The sequence below is a fragment of the Alligator mississippiensis genome, chromosome 3, assembly GCF_030867095.1.
Source record: "Alligator mississippiensis isolate rAllMis1 chromosome 3, rAllMis1, whole genome shotgun sequence".
NCBI classification, from domain to species: domain Eukaryota; kingdom Metazoa; phylum Chordata; order Crocodylia; family Alligatoridae; genus Alligator; species Alligator mississippiensis.
The window spans coordinates 51,808,619-51,832,281 of NC_081826.1; positions in this window are offsets into that span (position 1 = coordinate 51,808,619).

Sequence of the window (23,663 nt, forward strand, 5' to 3'; positions counted from 1 at the left end):
CAGCAGGGGAGTTGAGTGCCCTGACTCCTGCCCCTTGCTCCTTTACACCTTGCCTCCAGCCACCTGTCCCCACATCACTTGCCCCCTCCATGGCTGCACATCACAGAACCTGCAACTACTCTATGATGCCTGCCCCCCTTGCTGGTTTCCTCCCCATGCCTAAATCTCTTGGCACCTGCTGTCTCTAGGCCCCCTCTGCTGCTTGCCCCTTCCACCTCTGTGTCCCCTCCCCACCAACTATAACCCTCCGGCTCTAGCTCCAGCCTGAGGTACAGCATGTGATTACTTTCCAACTCCTGCCCAGCCATGCAGCAGGTGTTGCAGCAGTGGCAGTTCCTGCCAAGCCCCAGAACTAGAGCCTGTGCTGGAGCTGCTGCTACCAGACTGGATAGGGACTGGAGCAACCATGTGCTTTGTGCCCCAGGCTGGAACAGAGTCAGAGCCAAAGGCAAAGTGTTAGCAGTGAGGAAGGAGAGGCAGCAGTGGGCAGGCAGCAGCTGGGACTCAGACTGACCCCATGCTGGGGCAGGATTTTGAGCCATAGCAGCCACCTGTCCCCCACCCCTCCCCTCTCTTGCCACTTTGTACTTGAATGCAAGATGAGGGGCTCCTGTTCCATGATAAATAAGTGAAAACACCTCATCTTAGATTCAAGTAAATACCATATGATAATTTAGAAGTAGGCATGTTTTAACTGAAAGAAGATGCTATTTTATTTTCTCAGTGCTTGACATGCACAGCAGTAACAGTACCAAATGTGGTGGCAGATGTGAGGGAAGTGGCATTTTGTGCTTTGCTTCTGATGCAGGATATCAGAGTGAGTTATCTTCAGCACAAGGGAAAGTCAAACAGACTTTATATTTATTTTTTTTTATATTTAGAAAAGCAAAAGTCTCATGAACTAAGAAGTTAGGACTCCACGTTTGCTCATATTTCCTATTTTTGCTCTAAACATTTACAGGAAAGTTATATTTCATATTATTTTTTTCCTACATAAAAATACGGCATTGAATACTGACAAAGAAGGTGTGAAACAGAAGACAGTCTAATTAGATGGTGGCATATGTACAATGCTGGCAATCTGAAGACTATTGTGTACTTTAAAGGTAAAAGACGTGAAGAATTTAACACTTATTTATTCAATTCTCAGGAAAACAAAAATATTTTTTTCTTCTGTTACAAGATAATGGTAATAATATTCTGAGTTTTGAATCAGGACTGACTGAGCCCAATTCTGTAATGCTTTCCCCTGCTTTCAGTCATCTGAATTGCTATAAATTGCATTAAAATACCACATTAAAAAAGAATGTTTCATTAAAAACAGCAATTCCTCAAATTTGCATAGGCAGCAATTATGGACCAACAGCGAAAAATGTAATTTAAACAATGTACTCAATGGCACTTAAGAAATCTCAGTAGCTGAGGTTCGGATACAATCCAGTGCTTGAAGGGCAGGATACAACAACTGCCTTAACTAGAAGACCATCCACTATTTTCCTGCAATCCCCTGCCACTTTCAGTACGCACATTCCACTTTTGCAACAGGGTACATTAAAGATGACAGCCTCATTTATTGAGCAACCCAGATATCTCATTAGATCACAGTCTATCTTGTGCATTAAATGGAGTAAGTGTCCTATGATAAACACATCACAGAACTGTAATTATGGATTATATAAGGGGGTTAAATTAAGATTAAATTAATTTTACTTCTCAAAATCATTAACTTGTGTGTACTTGATATGCAACTTTATATGCTTTTATCAAAAGCAATTGTATAATAAAATTGATTTAACCCAAAACAAAAAATTAGCCACGTACGCACCACTGAAGAAAAAATAAGTTCTGTTGTAGGAAACCATGCTGATCAACAGCTTGGGTTAGCAGGGTAAGAGCCAGTGCAAGTACCTATGGTACTTAAAGTATCTCAGTATCTGGTAGCAATCAACAGTTATCCTCTATTCATCAGAGCTCTTCACCCCTCCCCCTCACTGTCATCCAAATCTCTCTAAGTTGGTTCTTTCCCTCTGTGGCTCCTTACCTCCTTTTCCTGTCTCCTGGAACCTTTCAATTTCTCATACTCCCTCAGTAATTTGGTTAATAATGGTCTCCTCCCTCATGAGCTCTCAGGCAATCAGAGAGCTAATACAACAGGGATATTAGAGTACAGGAAACAGTCTTGCTACCTTCACTGTTGCTTTCTCTTGTATCGGTGATGTCCAAGACCTGGGAGGACAAACATAGGGAAGTCCTGCTCAGCCACTAGAGCCTTGGCCTGAAACTGCACAGCAATAATGCAATCTGGCTGCAGGCAGGACCTGTATGGGACTGGCATTTTCCCAGTGCACATGGAAGGAACAGATTTTAGCTGATAACCTGTAAAAATTCTCTGGACATGTGCAAAAATTCTTCAGAAGCTTCTAGTTTCCCAATAAGGGCAATTTCTATTCACTAAAAACAGTGTTTATGCTAGATCTTCTTAACAAGGAAATCACCAGAGGTCTTTCCTTCCCTCCAGACAGTACATGTACATTTACACAAATATAATAAGTAAAACAATCTCTGGTCTTTGTTCCTGATCTAATTCTCAGAAGCATCCCAAGCATTTTAGATGAAATTCTCTACAAAATAAAGTCAGGATGAAGCAATCATGAACATTTCAGTCCAGATACTTGACGATTGCAATTTATAAGCAATTAAAAATAGGGCCTTATGGAAAACAATCTGCAAGGTAAGGATTGGCTGAAGTACCTAAACAACATGCATATACCAAACCTTATTTCAATCATCACCATCTGTTTCATTAAACACTTATTCAGTCTATGCCCTTGGACTTCAAAAAATCACAAGTTTTTTCAGAGGCCCCAACATGTTCTTAGATTTAAAAAAAGGAAGTGGATGTTAAATTAAAAGGAAGTGAGATATCAAGCATGAAAGTTTCATGGGAGCAGAAGAGCATAGCAAAAGAAGGGGAACAGAATGGCACACTGATAAAATATAGCCTTCATCCATGTGATCACAGTTCTTTCTTATGCTCAATTTGTTTTTCAAAATAAATATTTTCCTTTGGCTTTCAGTCTATATAATTTTAAACAAGAGCTGCCTATTAAGCCTCTTCATCATCTAGGACAATTTTCCTCGCCCATGCTTTGATCATGTCATTTGCTTCTCTTAATTCCTCCACTAGAAAGGGGATACCATTGTCTACTGCACATACAGGCTCAACTCCAAATAGATTAATTAAAGCTCCATTTAGCAATATAATATTAAACCCATTACTAAGTTACTAATATAACTAACTCTGTCAGCACATGTCAATACTGCTCAGAGCACAATCCCATTCTGATAATCATGTATTTGTTTTCTCCATGAATGGTGAGATGAAAAGAACAGCTTATTGCAAAAAAAAATGGTAACCCAGAAATTGTGTTGTTTTACACAAATTCTTTTCTCTAGCCACACAGGGTGAGTCACTCAGTATACTTGACTTTATAAGTGTTGATGCATTTCTTTCCCTAGCAAACAAATATGGTTTACATGTTTATCATGCTTTATATGTTTGTATCAAGAGGCATTCATCTTTAAAACTGGGTGCTCTTTATATACAATTTTACATGATGCCAGTATAAGCACCCAGAAAATGTTTGTCTCTACTTATCCATTGATAAGTTTGTTGTTTGATGTTTAACTTCTGTTCTTTCAGTATATTTTAAGTGAAAATCTGGTAAGTCTCTCTCTATGATCCTTTGTTTAGATGCATCTTTTTATATATAAAATTCAACATTTTCAAAGTAAAGTTACTAAAATTAAATATGGCTGTATTTAGCATATACTACTCAAAGGATACATTTTTATTTGCAGCCTCTCTACTGGAATTGATGGAAGTTTTCCAGCTGACTTCAAAGCCAGTAGAATTGTGCTCTTACTAAAAGAACAACTACCAAATGATCTTAGTTCTTTATTTTAAAAAGCCTCAAGAGCTTTCAGACCAGGACTTGCCTAAATAAAACAACTCTCTAAATATAAAATATTGTATTTTTCATGTGAAGTTAATGTAATCTTTCAAGATTTACTGTTTGTCTTAGTTTCTGTTATACTTGAGCTTTAAAATCTAAATAGCTGGGCATTTGAGCAAGAAATTAATCTGCTGACCCTCAAATTTGTTTCACATATTAAGGTAATCACTCTCTCAATCAAAAATAGTATTCTTGCTGAGCAACCTTATTGGTACACTTCATTTCCCTGCTGGCATCTTTAATAGTAAAAAAAGGGATTATTAAATTTTGATTTGTATCAGTTTACACTCATTTTATAATCCACCAAATGACATTTCTGCTAATTGAGCTAGTTCAATACCTTCAAAAAATATCTGGCATATTAAAAGTCATGGCATTGGCTGAAAATTTAATTATTTTTCAGTGTGTTCCCGGCAATTACTGATAGCCTAAAGCTTGCAGATAAAAAGTTACAACTGCAGACCACAGTGCCATTATTTGGTACATTTTGTTTGAATAATTCAAAAGGGATTCATCTAACCTTATTAACAAAATTTTATTAGAATGCCTTTAGTCATAATAGAAATCTTTGTGATAAACTTTAGTGATTACACATGAACATAGTGTACTGGCTAAATGCTGCATTCTTTATACTTTTCCAATTCAGCCAAGTTTTTTCAAAGGCACATTTGTGCAAATGAGAATACAGTAAACACTGTAGATGATGGTAAATTAGGAGCAACACCTTATATATATATTAATCACCTTTGTTAGTCCACAACAGAGGCATTAATACAACACTCATTACAAGGTAACAGATACATTTCTATGTTTAAGCAGCTCCTTACAACTTTTTGGCCTTACACTTCAAAATGACCAAAGTGCCCATTATAACATGAGACAGTGTTATTTAAAAAGATTCTCAAAATACACACATCCCCATTGGGATTATTTACAGAAAACAACATAGCTCTTTCTTAAGTACTTAAAGAAAAATTCAAATTAAAACAAAGACAAACTCTGGCTGGGTCTTCATTAAGATGTGAACCCAAGATCTTCAGGGCTAAAAGAAATTGCTCTATTTGTTCTAAGGACAGAGGTGTCAGTTCTCATGGATACACAACAACTTTTTATTTGGTCATATCCCATTAAGTGTACTGAAGACCATGTTTCTATCCAACTGCAACTGTCACTTAAAGCAGGGTGTCAAAGATACAGCCTGCAGGCCAAATCTAGCTCACAGAGCCATATCATCCAGCTCACTATGGTGCCTGGCCTGCCACATGAGACACACGGGCCCTTGCCCTGCATGCGGCTCATGGAACCAGTCTGCCATGGGCTGCACATAGCATGGGAACAGTCTAGAGGGCATGCAACAGACTGACCCTGCATACTGGATCCAGGGTTGGTTTGGATCAGGTCCACAGGGCTGGCCTAGTGCAAGTGCCAAAGACAGTGTGCACCCTGGATTGGTACCATGCACCATGTGCTGTACAGGTGCCGTTGTTCACTCCACATAGTGGACAAGGCCATTTTAGAGCATGCAGTGCCTGTGGTGCCCACACTAGACTGACCCCAGATCCTGATCAGGATCAGGCCCATAGGTTGGCTCTGTAAACTATATGCAGTGTGCAGGACCGGTCCAGCAGAGATGCCACATGTAGTGTGCAATCCAGACTGGCCCCATGCACCTTGGCTGGCATGTGCTCTGGGACTGAAGTCTGTGCATGCTGCGAGCAGCATTCATGGCCAGTCCAAGGCATGTGCTGAATGAAGTTGTTATATCAGACTAACCCTGTGGTTTGGATCTGGCACATGGGACTGGTCTGCAGGCCTGATCTTGTGCACCAGTTGTGGGGCCAGCCACCATTTTCATGGGTTTATCATAGTGTCTCCCCCCATCATCCCCACACATCTGACTGGCCAAGAGGACTATCCATTATGCAGCTTTGCCCCTTGCCACTGACTGGACAAGAGGGGTGGGGCTCCCCAATGGGCAGCCCACTCAGCCAATCAGCAAAAGCAAGTGGCTGCCATGCCAGCAGCTCCCCCTCTCTTCATATCCTGGTGAGCTGCAAGGCCAGGCCACAACAGCCATGAGGAAGACTGGCTGACACTGAGGAGCCAGCATTTTTTTTTTAGTAAGTTTTTTTTCCCCGCGAATTCTACAAAATTGCGAATTGAGTAGGTCCCTACTCATACAGCCCTAACTTTAATTAATATTTATTGAACCAGAGAAGAAACCTATGGCCAATTAAATATCAGGGTAATGTGCTGCTGTTCATGAATGCAAGTACATGGATTTAATACTTACTCAGCTAATTGCTACAATACTCATAACTTAAGTAAACACTTTTTGAGTTGAATTAAAAATTCAATAAAAATGGGGTCCAATTAAAGTGTAATTAACCATTCAAATTTATAAAATGAACAATGAATCTCAATTGGAGATGACTGACAGGCATTTAGGAATATTAAGATTGTATGTGCTTATAACAGCATTTTCATCTGTGTGTGCTGGGCCTATGCAGTTACCCAATATCTTATAATGATATCTTCTACCAATCAAAGAATCTGATTTCAAATTAGTTGAACAGCTCCACTTCCATTTTCTTTCTTGATTAGTTTTTACCAGAAGGCAAAGGTTTTAATTTATGTGTTGTTAATAACAATAGTAATGAGTTTATACATATATAATTAAAGAAATATATATTTTAGATAAATTGAAATGAGTATTGTAGGTCTTGCAATAAAGGAAAACTGTCAACACACACGTTTCAAACATTTTTTTTTAAACTAAATTTTTAATTTACTAATATATATATATTTTTACTATCACTTATATCAACCCATGCTAAAGTTTACTGGAATTTTTCTTTACTAAAATTACTGTTATACTTCAAGCTATGTACCTCACTTTTTGCAGATATTTTTGTTAACTGTAGCAGAGCTGGCAAGCCTATACAGTGGGAAAAAATTGACTAGGAAACACACTCAAAATATGTAATTACTTATAAAGATTAAGAAAGTATTCTGGTCCTACCGCATTATGGATGCCATCTCCATATAGATAATTTCTATAACTAAATTTTTATTTTAGCATATGGTGTGATGGCATGAGAAAGAAAAGATCTCTCCTGTTATTGGTAAATAAATGCTAAGGACAATTATACTGATAGGGTAAGTTACTAAATTTCTCCAGCAAATGCCAAATTGTTTCAACTATTGTTAACTAATGGGAATTGATGCTACTTTTCACCTTACAAATAGAATGTATCACTCATAGGATCACTCTCGTTATTTTATTATAGAGGAATGAGAAAACCTGAAATAAATTTATTATAATGCCTATTTTTGCTAAAGAAATCTAGGTCAGATCTTGCAAATTCTGGCAGTCCCAAGTCACAGATATGCTGGAACAAGTGTACTTTACTATGAAGAGCCTTCAGCTGGGAAGTTTTTAAAATCTATTCAAAGTGGATGCAACTGACACACAAACTCCTATACTTGGTTGATATTGCACATTTTGAAGCTACATGCATAGGACCAAGCAGATGGAAGACAATAGCGCAATATAAAAAAAAAAAATCCTTGCTTTTATTTGATACAGCTGGCTATGTATAATGCTTTCATAACATATAAAGCCATAGCATCTGGTCCTTTGCTGTCATTCTTAGGGGTTTAGACAGCTATAATTGTGAATCACTTGTTTAATAAAGCAAACCTGACAACAACAATGGGTGATATCACCAGCCTCACAAAGTCTTTCTTGTCTTTCAAGTTCTGTAAAAAAGTTCTCGACTTCCCTGAAAACAATGCACAGTCTACCAGAAAACAAGGAGGAAGATTGCCTCTACATACAGAAAAGCTGGCCAGATCAGAAGGACGGCTAAAAGAGACATTTCTCTGTCTCTATTAACCCTGACAATTGTAGGAGGGAAAACAATTCAAGAATTTCTGAAGCCTTACCCTTTGACAAGTCCAGTGGGGAAAGCAATGGGGCAACCAGAATGGATTCATAGCAGGTAGATCCTGCCTGACTAACCTTCTTTCTTTTTATGACCAGGTCACAAAATGCTTAGATGCAGGAATCAAGGTTGATGTCATCTACTTGGATTTTAAGCAGGCCTTCAATATGGTATCTCATTATATTCTCACAAACAAACTGAGTGAGAGTGACATAGATGATTACATGGCCAGGTGGGTGGCAAATTGGCTTAGGGGTCACACCCAGAGAGTGGTGGTGAATGGATTGGTATCAACCTGGAAAGATGTGTGTAGTGGAGTCCCACAAAGCTTCTTCCTTGGACTGGTGCTGTTCAATGTCTTCATCAGTGACTTGGATGAGGGCATGGGAAGCACTCTATCCAAATTCACAGGTGATACAAAATTATGGGGTAAAGTTAACACACCAGAGGGTAGGGAATTAATCCAGGCAGATCTGGACAGATTGGAAAAGTGGGCAGAACAGAATAGGATGCAGTTCAATAAGGACAAATGCAAGGTGCTGCACCTAGGAAGAAAGAATCACCAGCATACTTACAGGCTGGGGGAGGACCTTCTCAGCAGCACCGCAGCAGAAAGGGATCTTGGAGTCACTGCTGACTCCAAGATGAACATGAGTCGTCAATGTGACGAAGTGATCAGTAAAGCTAACCGCACTTTAACATGCATTAGCAGGTGCATGACAAAGAGGTCCAAGGAGGTGATAATTCCCCTGTATGTGGCATTGGTCAGGCCACAGTTGGAGTACTGCATCCACTTTTGGGTGCCACACTTCAAGAGCCATGTGGACAACCTCAAGAGGGTTCAGAGGAGAGCCATTTGTATGGTTAGGGACCTGCACGCAAAGTCCTATGAGGAGAGCTTGAGGGCCCTGGATTTCTTCAGACTTCACAAGAGAAGGCTGAGAGGTGATCTTGTGGCTGCTTACAAATTAATCTGGGGGGGACAGCAAGGAATAGGAGATGCTCTGTTCACCAAGGCACCGTTTGAGGTAGCCAGGAACAAAAGCCACAAACTGACAGAGAGCAGATTTAGGTTAGAGATCAGGAAGAACTTCTTTAGGGTGAAGGTTGCCAAAATCTGCAATGGGTTTCCAAGGGAGGTGGTGCTCTCCCCAACCTTGGGGGTCTTTAAGAGGAGCCTAGACATGTACTTGGCTGGGGTCATCTGACCCCAGGGCTCTTTCCTGCCCTGGGCTAGGGGTCAGACTCAATGATTTGCTAAGGTCCCTTCCCAACCTCGCAATGTGAGGATGGGAGTCACCTCCAAGGAGGATTATTCTGCACTGGTCCGGTCCTGTAGGGAGCAGACCAGGAAAGCCAAGGCTGCAACTGAACTCCAGCTAGCTTTGAGCATCAAGGACAATAAAAAGTCCTTTTTCAGATATGTGGGGAGCCGGAGGAAAAGCAGGGGCAACGTTGGACCCCTGCTGAACCAGATGGGGCAACTGACAACTGACGCCCAGAAAAAAGCCAACCTATTAAATAGGTACTTTGCATCAGTCTTTCATCATCCCCATGGGACGTCCATGCCCGCTACAGGGCTGGGAAGTCCGGGTGAGGGTGATCCCCTGCCCTCCATTAATGCTGACTTTGTGAAGGAACATCTTGAGAAGCTGGATACCTTCAAGTCAGCCGGCCCTGACAATCTTCACCCCAGGGTACTCAAGGAGCTGGCGAGCATCATAGCCCAGCCTCTAGCATGGATCTTTGAAAACTCTTGGTGCTCTGGTGTAGTGCCCAAAGACTGGAAGAAGGCCAATGTGGTGACTATCTTCAAGAAAGGGAGGAAAGTGGATCCGGCTAACTATAGGCCCATCAGCCTGACTTCTATCCCAGGGAAGATCTTAGAAAAGTTTATTAAAGAGGCCATCCTTAATGGACTGGCCGACGTCAACATCTTAAGGGATAGCCAGCACGGGTTTGTTGCGGGTAGGTCTTGCTTGACCAATCTCATTTCCTTCTATGACCAGGTGACCTATCACCTTGACAAGGGGAAGAGATTGATGTCATATATCTTGACTTCAAAAAAGCCTTCGATCTGGTTTCCCATGATCGCCTCTTCAAGAAACTGGCCAATTGTTGCCTTGGGTCCTCCACGATCCACTGGCTGGAAAATTGGCTCCGGGGTCGGACCCAGAGGGTAGTAATTGATGGAAGTCACTCATCATGGTGTCCTGTGACCAGTGGGGTCCCCCAGGGCTCTGTCCTTGGACCCATACTGTTCAACATCTTCATTAATGATGTGGACACTGGAGTCAGAAGCGGACTGGCCAAGTTCGCCGATGACACCAAACTTTGGGGCAAAGCATCCACACCAGAAGACAGGCGGGTGATCCAGGCTGACCTGGACAGGCTCAGCAAGTGGGCAGATGAGAATCTGATGGTGTTCAACGCTGATAAATGCAAGGTTCTCCACCTTGGGAAAAAAAAAACCCACAGCATCCTTATAGGCTCGGCAGTGCTATGTTGGCTAGCACTATGGAAGAAAGAGACTTGGGGGTCATCATTGACCACAAGATGAACATGAGCCTGCAATGTGATGCTGTGGCTAGTAAAGTGACCAAAATGCTGGCTTGCATCCATAGATGCTTCTCAAGCAAATCCTGGGACTTCATTCTCCCCTTGTACTCGGCCTTAGTGAGGCTGCAGCTGGAGTACTGCGTCCAGTTTTGGGCTCCACAATTCAAAAAGGATGTGGAGAAGCTTGAGAGAGTCCAGAGAAGAGCCACGCACATGATCAAAGGTCAGGGAAGCAGACCCTATGATGACAGGCTGAGAGCCCTGGGGCTTTTTAGCCTGGAAAAGCGCAGGCTCAGGGGTGATCTGATGGCCACCTATAAGTTTATCAGGGGTGACCACCAGTATCTGGGGGAACGTTTGTTCACCAGAGCGCCTCAAGGGATGACGAGGTCGAATGGTCACAAACTACTACAAGATTGTTTCAGGCTGGACATAAGGAAGAATTTCTTTACTGTCCGAGCCCCCAAGGTCTGGAACAGCCTGCCACCGGAGGTGGTTCAAGCGCCTTCACTGAACACCTTCAAGACGAAACTGGATGCTTATCTTGCTGGGATCCTATGGCCCCAGCTGACCTCCTGCCCTTTGGGCAGGTGGCTGGACTTGATGATCTTCTGAGGTCCCTTCCAGCCCTAATGTCTATGAAATCTATGAAATCTATGACCCAAACATCTATAAAAACACATGTCACACGGTATTATGATACAAGTTGAATACTTATCTCTCTCCCTCATATATAATCTAACTTAGTCAGTCTACACAGGTGCAAATCTACCCTGCCTTGTGCCTAGAAGAGTCAGAATTAAATGGTTAAGCATGTGCTTAATTTAGAGCATTGCACAGTTTGCCTTATATCGATATCAGTGGAAAACCTATTTAACCTTAAGCATGTGATTAATTATTTTCTGGACTTTTTCCAATGAGTAGTACACAACACATATAATTTTAACATTAGAAATAATTAAAAATGCTCTCTTGCATTAAGCCACCCATACTTTTCTCTTTGGCTAACTTAATTCAATCTTGCTGCTTCTCAGATTGCTTTCTCAGTTCACTTAGTGTGCTTCCTAAACAGTTGGTGGATCTAGGAACTAAAATTACCCTATTTTAATGTTATGATAGTTCAGCATCCTCCCATGCTGCTTTCATCCTTTATAACCTCTCTTTCACTTGTACACCTACTACAACAACTTCTTTTACTTCACTGCCTGGCAGTTATTCCATTGCTGTGAGATTGTAGACAATAATTTGGTTCTGTTGAACTATTCTGTTGTATAACTGAACAAGTTATTTTGTCTTTTCCTTTTTACTTGTCACTCAAAAAATAGTAATTTAAAAAATGTCAAAAGGTTTAACTGTTTATAGAACAAAAAATGTACATTAGCTATCTAGCTAATAACTATCACTATAGCCAAACTCATGAAAAACTGGATTATTTAGAAGGGCATTGAAGGTCTTTTTCAAGCATGAAAAATAAAGATTTGCTTAGTCAAGACTCTTCTATATATGTATGGTTTGAATACCATAATGACAGTCCCTGAAGCAAAAACTCCCTTTCTTCTCACATTATGAGAAGGAAAAAAAAAAAAAAAAAAAGTATTTACTAGAGAATATAGTTGCAAAATCTTTCCACTGGGAGAAACATATGTTTACATTTAAACTACTGAAAAAATTAAGAATGTAACATATATGATCATCAGAAAATAGCCACAAAAGAGATAGGAGAGTTAGGTAACTAAATAGTTTAAACAAATTTGGCCCTCAGTTGTCTAGAGGTAGGTCTACAGAGTAATTTGGATATGACATTACAGAGTGTCACCATGTGAGTTCAACAGAGTGTCTCACCAAGTTGAACCCAGATGCAAAAATGTGGTAAACAATTAATGGGGAACATTTGGTACAGTACTTTAGAATGAAGAGAAGGATCTAGCTGAAATGTAGAAATGAGGCACTTTCTAGCAGCTTTGAATTAGACATCTATTTATGTTCTAAACATGCCTACCATGATAGGCCTATCAGGAAACTTAGGTACAGGGATTCATAATCTGTTAACCCCAAGCGGTCTTAGATAAAAACAGGCAATGAGTTACTCAGCTTTCTCAAGATGGCAGCAAAACTTGACATGCCACAGGGCTTTATGTACTGTTTTTGATGACTTAGGCTGCATACAGTTATTTATTTCCTATGGTAGAAAGTTTCCACATCAAGAAATAATTCTAGGAAAAGGAGAAATTCCTCCGCCCCAAGCACTCCATAGATCCCCCTGCCCCTTCCTCTTCTGATCTGAGAAGCAAGAAGCAGCTACGCTTCCACTTGATTCACAGTGGCCAGTGTTACGCCTCAGCTCTGTATTCTTGGGCAACCCTGGCACAGGATGCAGTCTGTCTGACTCACAAAGGACTCACCCCCCCCCCTACATAAACGAAACTGATTAAGATGCAGTGAGAGACGGACCTAAAACTCTCTAGATAAGGGTGATAAGAGTGAACAACTGCCCTAGGTCTCATTTACATCTGAGATGGAACCAGATGACCATTCATTTACATGAGAGATGGAAAACAGAAAGCCTGAAGCAGAGACTGCAGTGAATTCTGGGACCAGAGAAGCAGGAGAGCACTGCATGATGGGGAATCTGTGCTTCCAATGTTAATCAACCCATGTTCACACACACCCAGCTCAGCATTTATCAGACCAGTTCTAATCTGGATTTGCTAAGGACTTTTCTCCCCCCAGACGCACACACACACAGCTCTAAGTTTAATAGGCATCTCGGGCCGTACATTCCCCGGTCCCACTATGGGAAGCCTATTTAAACTTGATTGACTAAAACTCGGTTGCCGGGTTAGGGAATGCTGAGGCAAGAGACCGAGTCAGAGGGGGTATGGGCAACATTTGAACAATGGTTAAGGGTTCATCACAGCATCCAGCCTGGTGGAGCCCTAATCCCAGGTGTTGTCATATCTTTCCCGAGATGACTGGTGGAAGTCCTCTCCACAGAAGTTTATGAGCACCCCAATAATTGCTTTAAATCTGGAAAAGTCATGCTAAGCTGAGGCTTGTGCACAACAAGTAAAAATCCAAAATCCTGATGCTGCAAGCTATCTATTGTTCCTGAAGAAACCATGAGATATCCCATCAGGATATCTGCCATCCATAGGAATCTCAAGCTGGCTCCCAAGTATTTGGGTTACTCCCTAATCTTAAGTGTTTCCTGATTATCAATCAGTTTCCTGAGATGGTCCAAACCAGATAACCCCTTGTCAATAGAAAAGACAATGATTTACACTACTGAGGGTGCTTTGAAGCAGCTGAACTGAGGGTATAAAAATCTGTAAGTGTGTGTGCTGAAAGAAGAGAAAGAAAGAAAAAGAAGAAGCAGGAGGAAAGAGGGAGAAAAGGAAAGAAGAAGAAAACTCCTGTGCTGACACCATCCCCTGTCATTCTTGGGACGCTGGAAGAACAGATCATCTCTCTCTTCAAGGATTGTGCTATGGACTGTGCCTGTCAGCTTTGCAGCCTGAGTACCGTGGGCTAGGTGAGACCCCAGCATTCTGTCTAGGCATAAACTTCTGAACCTGAACTGTATTAGTTAAGCCTGAGATAAGTTTCCCCAAATACTTAGTGAAACCAGGGTAGTATTGTCATTGTTTGTGTTTGTTTTTCTTTTGCATGTCTATTACTACTAGTACCATTATATATTTCATATGCTTAGCAATAAATAACTTTTATAGTCAAACTGGTAGTAACTGGGTATATTTTTCCTTCTCTGCTTCTCTTTCCTCCCGTGCTCTGCAGCAACGCTTCTTTTACCTATGCTAAAGATCCGTGAAGCCTAAATTATTGTGGGGTCTGCTCATCAGGAGGCCAAAGATTGGGACGTGCTGAGTTTGAAACACATAAGGGGATCAGCTTGTACAGGCTGATTGACCCAGTTTGACTCAGACGTGCCCTTATGAACTGAATGCTGGCCCATGAGGGTGTCACCTGGACACCCAGCCAGATTCAGAGGGATTCTGTTTACCTGTGTGCTTGTGTCTGACTGCATTTTATTGTTGCTCTTATTAACTGATTCTTGGCATATGAGGGTGTCAGCCTGTCCATGCTGATCATCCCGGCCAGGTCAGGCGTGTCACATTAATTTGTGTGCGTTTGTGTGTATGACTGATTTGGTGACTGGAGGAACCCAGTCCCATTGAGATTGAGTCCTGCAAGATAGCTCCACTGGGGGTGAGGGCTTGCAGAAGGGAGAAATGCAGCTCCGTATAGTAACACAAGCAGCACACTGACAGAATCACCAAGACCCTAGAAACTATCCTTTAATAAATGAGCACACCCCAAAGTAATGGGCAAATTTGGTAACACCAGGGAACAGATCCGAATCACCCCCACCACACCACCCACTCATATGGGTGACCTGGTCTGGGGATCAGGCAGGAAACACCAGGCAGGATATCCCTGCTACTCTCAGCTGGATGGAAGGAGCAACAAGGAGAACCAGCATGGGCTAGGAACTGGCTTTGGAGACAGTTTCCCAAAGCCCTATTCCTCATTTCCAGGCTTTTCAATCCTCATCTCTGCTGCCCACCTGGGTGGTGGAGTAGCAAAGGAAAGCCACATAGAGCCAGAAAAGCCTCCAGCCCTTTACACAACTTGGCAGACCTCAGTTTGGCAAAGGTTCAGTGAGCAGTTGTTGCTACTTCCTTCCAGGACCAGACTGGAATGGGAGCATACAAGTGCTGACACACAGAAATCTTCTGGAAGGGTAATTTCTCCCTAGAGGAATGTAATGAACATTTGTATGCTTGTCATTTCTGCTGAGAGAATGGCAATTCTCCTGGCAGAAGTCTAAACACTTGGACATGGCCTCAAGCATTCAAATGCTGTTAGAGTCCTTTTGTGGACTATGGGCACATAGACATAAGACACAGGTCAATTCAGGATTGAGTTTCTCCAAATTATTTCTGGATTCATTTGAAGAATTAAAAAAAAAATAGTAAACAAGTTGGATATTTGATTTGTAATGAACAGCTTATCATATGCATTTTGAAAATTTTAATACAAAGTGAATTGTTATATATTTTCTGGCCTATATCATTGAAATGCTTCAGAGATCTATTCTGTAGCTGTGTTGGTCTGAGAAAAAGAGACAAACTAAAATATAGCAAAAAAAAATTGCTTTCTTTGCAAGCTTTCAGACACGTACATCCTTCTTCAGGGTGAGGTGAAATCAAAGATTGTGAAAGTCCTGCTAGGTAGAAAATAAACTTAATTTTGCACATTTTGTTTATCTTCTTCTTGGACCAGCACAGCTATAAAATAGATCCTTGAAACATGGAAGTTATCATATTTTAGCTATTTTGGAAAAAATAAACTTCATTGCTAAACAAGAAAGAAGGATTTTTTTTTTTTTTTTTACACCTCCATTGGACACCTCCAGGGACAAAGACAGCCTAATCTGCACATCACTGAGCAACACTCTCACAAAAGGATTCTCAGACCAGGGGAATAAACTTCCAGCCTCTACCTCCCTTGGCAAAATGAATTTTATTTTCTACTTGGACTTTCACAATCTTTCATTTCTCCTCATCCTGAAGAAGGGTGTATATGCCCAAAAGCTTGCAAAGAAATATTTTTTTTTGCTACTTTTTTAGTTGGTCTGATAAAATATATCACCTCTGAACCATGACTTGTGTGTTTCTTATTTAAATGCTTCACTCAATAGTTTTTGTAAATAGGTCACTGTATAAAACATTCAAACAATTCCTGCAATCCATGAGGCGGCCACCAGTACAGCACAGGTAAGCAATAAGGGTCCCTTTGGGAATCAGAGCTGGGGGACAGCAAAGGCACCAGTCACAGGGCTCGAGTGCCTATATACTAATGCTAGGAGTATGGGGAGCACGCAGGATGAACTAGCACTCCTGCTTGCAAAAACCATCTACGACTTAGTAGGGCTAACAGAAACCTGGTGGGATTCTTCCCACAACTGGGCGGTACATATTGAGGGTTATAAACTGTACAGAAAAGACAGAGTGGGGAAGAAAGGGGGAGGGGTTGCGCTCTATGTCAATGAGCAATATACATTGACCCTTATCAAGACGGAATTGAAGGAGGAGAAAGCAGAAGGATTGTGGGTTCGGTTACATGAGGGTCAAGGAGAAAGGAATTTGGTGGTAGGGGTCTGCTACAGACCCCCACACCAAGGGGAAGAGCTAGATTTAGGGCTCCTGAGGCAGCTCTCAGAGACAATAAAAACTAACGAGGCGGTAGTCATGGGGGACCTAAACTACCCAGACATCTGCTGGGAGACGCAGACAGCAAAGTCCCACCGTTCATGCAGGTTCCTATCCTGTTTACAGGACCTTCACCTGATGCAGGAGGTACATGATCCCACTAGGGGGAATGCCTTACTGGACCTGGTATTGGCAATGGGGGATGACATGGTAGGGGACCTACAGATTGGTAGTCACCTGGGGGACAGTGATCATCAATTAATAGAAATCATCATAAGACGTTGAGTGGGTAAGGTAAATAGTAGGGTGAAAGTGCTATACTTTAGGAAAGCTGATTTCAATGAACTCAGGTGATTAGTCAAGGACGCACTACAGAGTAGGAGTTTTGAAGAGATGGGAGCCCAGGAAGGGTGGCTGTGCCTTAAGGAAATGATCCTTTGGGCACAGAGGGAGACGATACCAATGTGAGGAAAAAGAGGGAAAGGGGCCAGAAAGCTTCCCTGGCTGACCAGAGAAATCCAGAGCAGCCTACGGGCTAAAAGGGGAGCATAGAAAAAGCGGAAAAAGGGAGAGATCACCAAAGATTAATATACCTCCTCTGCTCGTGCTTGTCGGGAGGCAGTTAGATGAGCCAAAGCTACCATGGAGCTGAGGATGGCATCCCAAATTAAGGATAACGAGAAATTGTTTTTCAGCTATATAGGGAGTAAAAGGAAGGCCCAGGGTGGAATAGGAGCCCTATTGAATGGGCAGAAGCAATTGGTGACAGACAGGGGGGACAAGGCTGAACTCCTCCATGAGTTCTTTGCCTCAGTGTTCCTAAGTGAGGGGCAAGACAAGACTCTCACTGGGACTGTGGAGAGGCAGCAGCAGGGCTCCAGACTACCATACGTAGACCCTGAGATGATGCAGAGTCACTTGGAGGAACTGGATGCATTTAAGTTGGCAGGCCCGGGTGAGCTCTATCCAAGGGCACTCAAGGCACTGGCTAACGTCATAGCACAGCCACTGGTGGGAATATTTGAACACTCGTGGTGTATGGGCCAGGTCCTGGAGGACTGGAAAAGGGCCAATGTGGTCCCCATTTTTCAAGAAGGGGAGGAAGGAGGACCCAGACAACTATAGGCTAGTCAGTCTCACCTCCATCCTTGGCAAAGTCTTTGAGAAAATTACCAAGGCTCACATTTGCGAGAGCCCAGCAGGAAAAATTATGCTGAGGGTAAACCAGCACTTGTTCATAGCAGGTAGATCATGCCTGACTAATCTAGTCTTTTTTTATGACCAGGTTACAAAACACCTGGATGCAGGAGTAGGGGTTGGCATCATATACATAGACTTCAGGAAGGCCTTTGATACAATATCCCACAACATACTGGTAAACAAGTTAAGAGGTTGTGACTTGGATGACTACACAGTCCAGTGGGTGGCGAATTGGCTAGAGGGTCGCACCCAGACAGTCGTGGTGGATGGGTCGGTATTGACATGGAAGGGTGGGGTCCCACAGGGCTCGGTCCTAAGACCGATACTCTTCAATGTCTTCATCAGCGACTTGGACGAGGGAGTGAAGTGTACTCTGTCCAAGTTTGCGGATGACACAAAGCTATGGGGAGAAGTGGACATGCCGGAGGGCAGGGAACAACTACAAACAGACATGGACAGGTTGGACAAGTGGGCAGAAAACAACAGAATGCAATTCAACAAGGAGAAATGCAAAGTGCTGCACCTGGGGAGGAAAAATGTCAAGCATACCTACTGCCTAGGAAATGACCTGCTGGGTGGCACGGAAGTGGAAAGGGATCTTGGAGTCCTAGTGGACTCCAAGATAAACATGAGTCGTCAGTGTGATGAAGCCATCAGAAAAGCTAATGGCACTTTATCATGCATCAGCAGATGCATGACGAACAGATCCAAGGAGGTAATACTTCCCCTGTATCGGGCGCTGGTTAGACCGCAGTTGGAATACTGCGTGCAATTTTGGGCGCCGCACTTCAAGAGGGACGTGGATAATCTGGAGAGGGTCCAGAGAAGGGCCACTCGTATGGTTAAGGGCTTGCAGGCCAAGGCCTATGAAGAAAGACTGGGGCACCTGGACCTCTTCAGCCTTTGCAAGAGAAGGTTGAGAGGCGACCTTGTGGCTGCCTATAAGTTCATCACAGGGGCACAGAAGGGAATTGGTGAGGTTTTATTCACGAAGGCGCCCACGGGGGTTACAAGAAATAATGGCCACAAGCTAGCAGAGAGCAGATTTAGACTAGACATTAGGAAGAACTTCTTCACAGTTCGAGTGGCCAAGGTCTGGAATGGGCTCCCAAGGGAGGTGGTGCTCTCCCCTACCCTGGGGGTCTTCAAGAGGAGGTAAAATAGGCATCTAGCTGGGGTCATCTAGACCCAGCACTCTTTCCTGCCTATGCAGGGGGTCGGACTTGATGATCTATTGAGGTCCCTTCCGACCCTAGAATCTATGAATCTATTGCTGTGTTAGTTTTGATCAGAATCACAGGTATCATCTTCTGTTTGTTCACCAGCTGGATAAGCATAATTCTTAGAACATGGCTCTTTACATACTGAACATACTTTTCATTATTATTCCCACCACCAGGGAGTTGATCAATTCTATAAATACATATTTGCAAATTCTGTATTCGTCTTTTACAGAACCCCAACCTAGAGAGTGCAATTTTTCTCCACTTTCATGAGATAAAAATAGCAGATGGTTGAAATCACATGATACGTTTTTAAAATATACTTTCATAATTTGTTTACAAATACTGGTATGATTTGAACCCTTAGGTTTCACAGACTTAAGCAAGAGTTAAATTCTGGGTACCTGAGAAAAGTCAAGCCCAACTAATACAAACAAACAAACAACAAAACAACCAACCTCACACTGTAGGAGTTCTGGCTGTGCTTGGCATAGTTATGCTAACCTCTAGTAAGCTATGGTGCTGACAAGCAGTATGAGAGAAAGGGGCCTCATGACTGCTGGATGATTGGGTAAGAAATAAAAATAAAGATACACTAATGAGCAAAAAGACACTGAAGGGAATATGAAAACACCAGCTAAAAAAACTTGAGGACAAATATAAAAAGTAAGAACTTACTAATGAGACAGACTACAAGTGCAGGTGTGTAAACTTGGCAAACAAAACAAGTAGGCATGAATATCTTGACAAAGGGGTAAGAACAGTCATGAGATGGAAAGCATACAAGTGAAATACCGGGGCTGGGAGATCTCTCTGAGAGACCAAGGGAAGCATAAATAATGTATAGTTCTCTCCCTGTGAAGGACAAGCTTCGCTAAACTGGTCTGATGGTTAATCAGACCAAAATAGTGTGCTGTCTGACGACAATAAGCTTCTCTGTGCTTTTGCCAAACACATGTCCAAGTTCAGTTTTCTATACTGCTTTCAAAATCTAGAAAACAGTGGTTTTCCAGAGCGCACAGACTCAAGCAGCAATATCAAGTGGCAGCAACCAGATACTACCTGAGAAAACACACACACACCCCACCAGAGATAAATGCACTAAATCATATTTTCACCATTTTTTTCTGGGTTACTCCAAGGTCCTTATGGAAATTAGTCAAACCTTGTGCTAGTATACTTTACGTTGCTGCACATGGCAGCTGGAGTGCTGCGGGCAGTTCTGGGCACCGCACTTCAGGAGGGATGCGGATAACCTGGAGAGGGTCCAGAGAAGGGCAACTCGTACGGTCAAGGGCCTGCAGACCAAGCCCTACGAGGAGAGACTAGAGAAACTGGACCTTTTCAGCCTCCGCAAGAGAAGGTTGAGAGGCGACCTTGTGGCTGCCTATGAGTTCATCACGGGGGCACAGAAGGGAATTGGTGAGTATTTATTCACCAAGGCGCCCCCGGGGGTTACAAGAAACAATGGCCACAAGCTAGCAGAGAGCAGGTTTAGATTGGACATTAGGAAGAACTTCTTCACAGTTCGAGTGGCCAAGGTCTGGAACGGGCTCCCAAGGGAGGTGGTGCTCTCCCCTACCCTGGGGGTCTTCAAGAGGAGGTTAGATGAGTATCTAGCTGGGGTCATCTAGACCCAGCACTCTTTCCTGCTTATGCAGGGGGTCGGACTCGATGATCTATTGAGGTCCCTTCCGACCCTAACATCTAAGAATCTATGAATCTATGGCATTGCTGGGACCTCTGAAAAATGAATACACCTCCAAGAACCATTGTGTGGTACTTGTAAGGCTCCATTCTGAAAACAGCTTCACAACTATCTTTCAGGGCCCTTGAACTGAAAAGCAGGAGGGTGGGGATGGGATGGGCGGGGGGGGGGGGGGGAGGGCTATCTTCCTACTATTATGGCCCCTTTACGCTTCTCTGGCCTTTTTTAGGTAATGAATAAGTGGCTAGGGCTGGTCAAAACATATATCAGTTATTTTTTTCCATGGGAAATCTGGGAATTCAAGAGTTCTATATGTACAAAAGTATTTTCAATAATCATTTCAGGGTAACAGCGCTGGTTTTCATAAAGCAAAAGTGATTCTGAAAACCAGACAACTGAAAACCAGACTTTTACTGGAGAAAGATGCATACAGAATGTTTCAGTATCCTTTGAAAACTTTTACACAAATTAAAATTATAATTTTCTATCAGCATTTAAGGGATTAAATAGTATTCACAAATACTTATTGTCAGCTCGTTATAGAAACTCGGAAACCAAACCTTCATTTTTTCTTTCAGCACTGAGCTTTAGAAAAACATGAACTCCAAAGTGTTAGTCCTGGTTGGCCTTTGTCAAGTGATCTTTTACTAAAGACAACTACACTGGTGCACCCCATGGCACTGCTGTATTTATACAGTCCAAGGGTCAGTAAAGGCATATGATCCTCCAAGGACTAAGAAAATGATCAATCCATCAATAAAAGGATTCCAATACATGACAACCATGGAGACTACAGTAATTTTGTAGGCAATAACCAGTAGACCCATGCTGTGGCAAGTGCCCCGCCACGATCTCTTTCTTTGCATTTCAGCATCCCCATAATATGATATCCTATATCCATACCTGTCTTTCTAAAACCCACATCTCTTTATCCTTTAGGTGTACCTGTGGAAGTAGCACATTTTTAAGACTTGGGGTCCATTCAGAATGTCTCTTTCCACCACTTTGCCTTTTAATATTTAACTCTGATATGAACAATTAAATCTATGCAAAATCAAATTTTGCACTAGATGCAGTGGACTGGACAGCATATGCATTATACACAGTACAGAATTCAGATACATTGGAATAATTTCCCATTATTTGAAGGTTTGTGGATGTTGGAAATTTCTGGATAAATAAGAACTTCTTCAAATCAAAATAGCAACACTAAAATGAAGTACTCTATACATCTTTTGGACAAAAACATTTTTTGCCCTATTGTATGAATTTCAAATTTGGGAAATATGACAATTATCAGTCATAACATTCAGGTAACTATGACTTACATAATCATTGCTCATTTGTACTCAGAATATAGAATTTTATTTGCAATATTTACTACAGATTATTGGAATGTCATACACAAATGTAAAAAGAGGTTCATTTGTGTATAAACCTATTCATGAATTGAAACACATTTACCTATTGTTAGTGCTGTCCACTGAGAATTAAGGTCAAGGGTCCTTATTATTTTTCTCACTATCCATGCAAGAAAGAGACAGGAAATTATGCAAAATATGCCATTTTGCAAGGGATTCTAATTTAAATTGCACATGTGTTGTTAGTAAAACCAGCAGATTAACCACATAAGGTCAAGTCCAAAAACCTATTAAAATAATTATTAAATTTTCCTGTGCTACTTATAGATACCATATTTGTAAAATGCCCTTTAATTATGACATAGAAAGAAGAACCTGTCATAAAGAAAGACATACTGATGCAATAATTAAAACCAAGTTGGCAACTCCCTGCAAACCCACCCGCCCCTCCCCCACTCCTCCCAAGTTTCTTACCTTGGGCTGCCCACTCCACTCCCAGCAGTGGTGAATGCCTACCTGCACTTAAAGTAAGCTGCCTAAACCTGAACTGGGTGCTGTGAATGCCTGTTCACACTCTATCACTGCAAATTCCCTTCAAAATGTCTAGTATACCATCATAATATGAATAGTAGTTCAGAAGTATCCATTTCTTGCCACTCCAGAAAAGCATAATTAGGTAGATTCTGGCAAAAGTGTTGGTTAACTTTTGCTGCTGTTTAAGCTTTTGGATTTGTACTGCAGTGTTCAAACCTGATAAAGCACTCTTTTGCACAATAGCAGAAGAGAAGTACTGTGAAACCTTAGAACCATAGAGTTCCTTTACCCTATTAAATGGTCGTCTATTTTTCACAAAGTCATTATCCATATACGTTGGTTGTTTCTAAGTAAGTGTATATGATTGAGTATGTATCTTGCAAATTTAATATAATGGGTAGCCTAAGAAATTTGTAGAAATGAGAACATCAAAATAAGCTTTAACAAACGGGTTCACGGTTTTATCTTGATAAGAGAATCATTTAAAGGGCAAGATTGTCCTATATTGGACTAGAACAAATTTATTTCTAACATCAAATAGCTGTATCACAGCAATGCTTGGTAAATGAGTTTCACATAGGGGCATGTTTTGAGTTGGAAGGTAAAAAAATCTTTTGGTAGCTTATTTTAGTTAAATAGTAAACCTTTAGTCAAAGCCAAGGCAAATAAAAGCTGTATAGAAAATAACCAAATATTTATATCTGCGTTTCCTAAATGAGCTTATAGTTTGTATAGTCGGAATTAGAATATTGTTACACTGTATACATGAACTGTAAGGAGGGAATAATAACAAGGCTTTAGGAACATCTGAGAGAAAATCATTATTAATGACAAATGTTTGTGATGTGATTTTGAAGATGAAAGATTCCCAGGGACCAAAGTTAG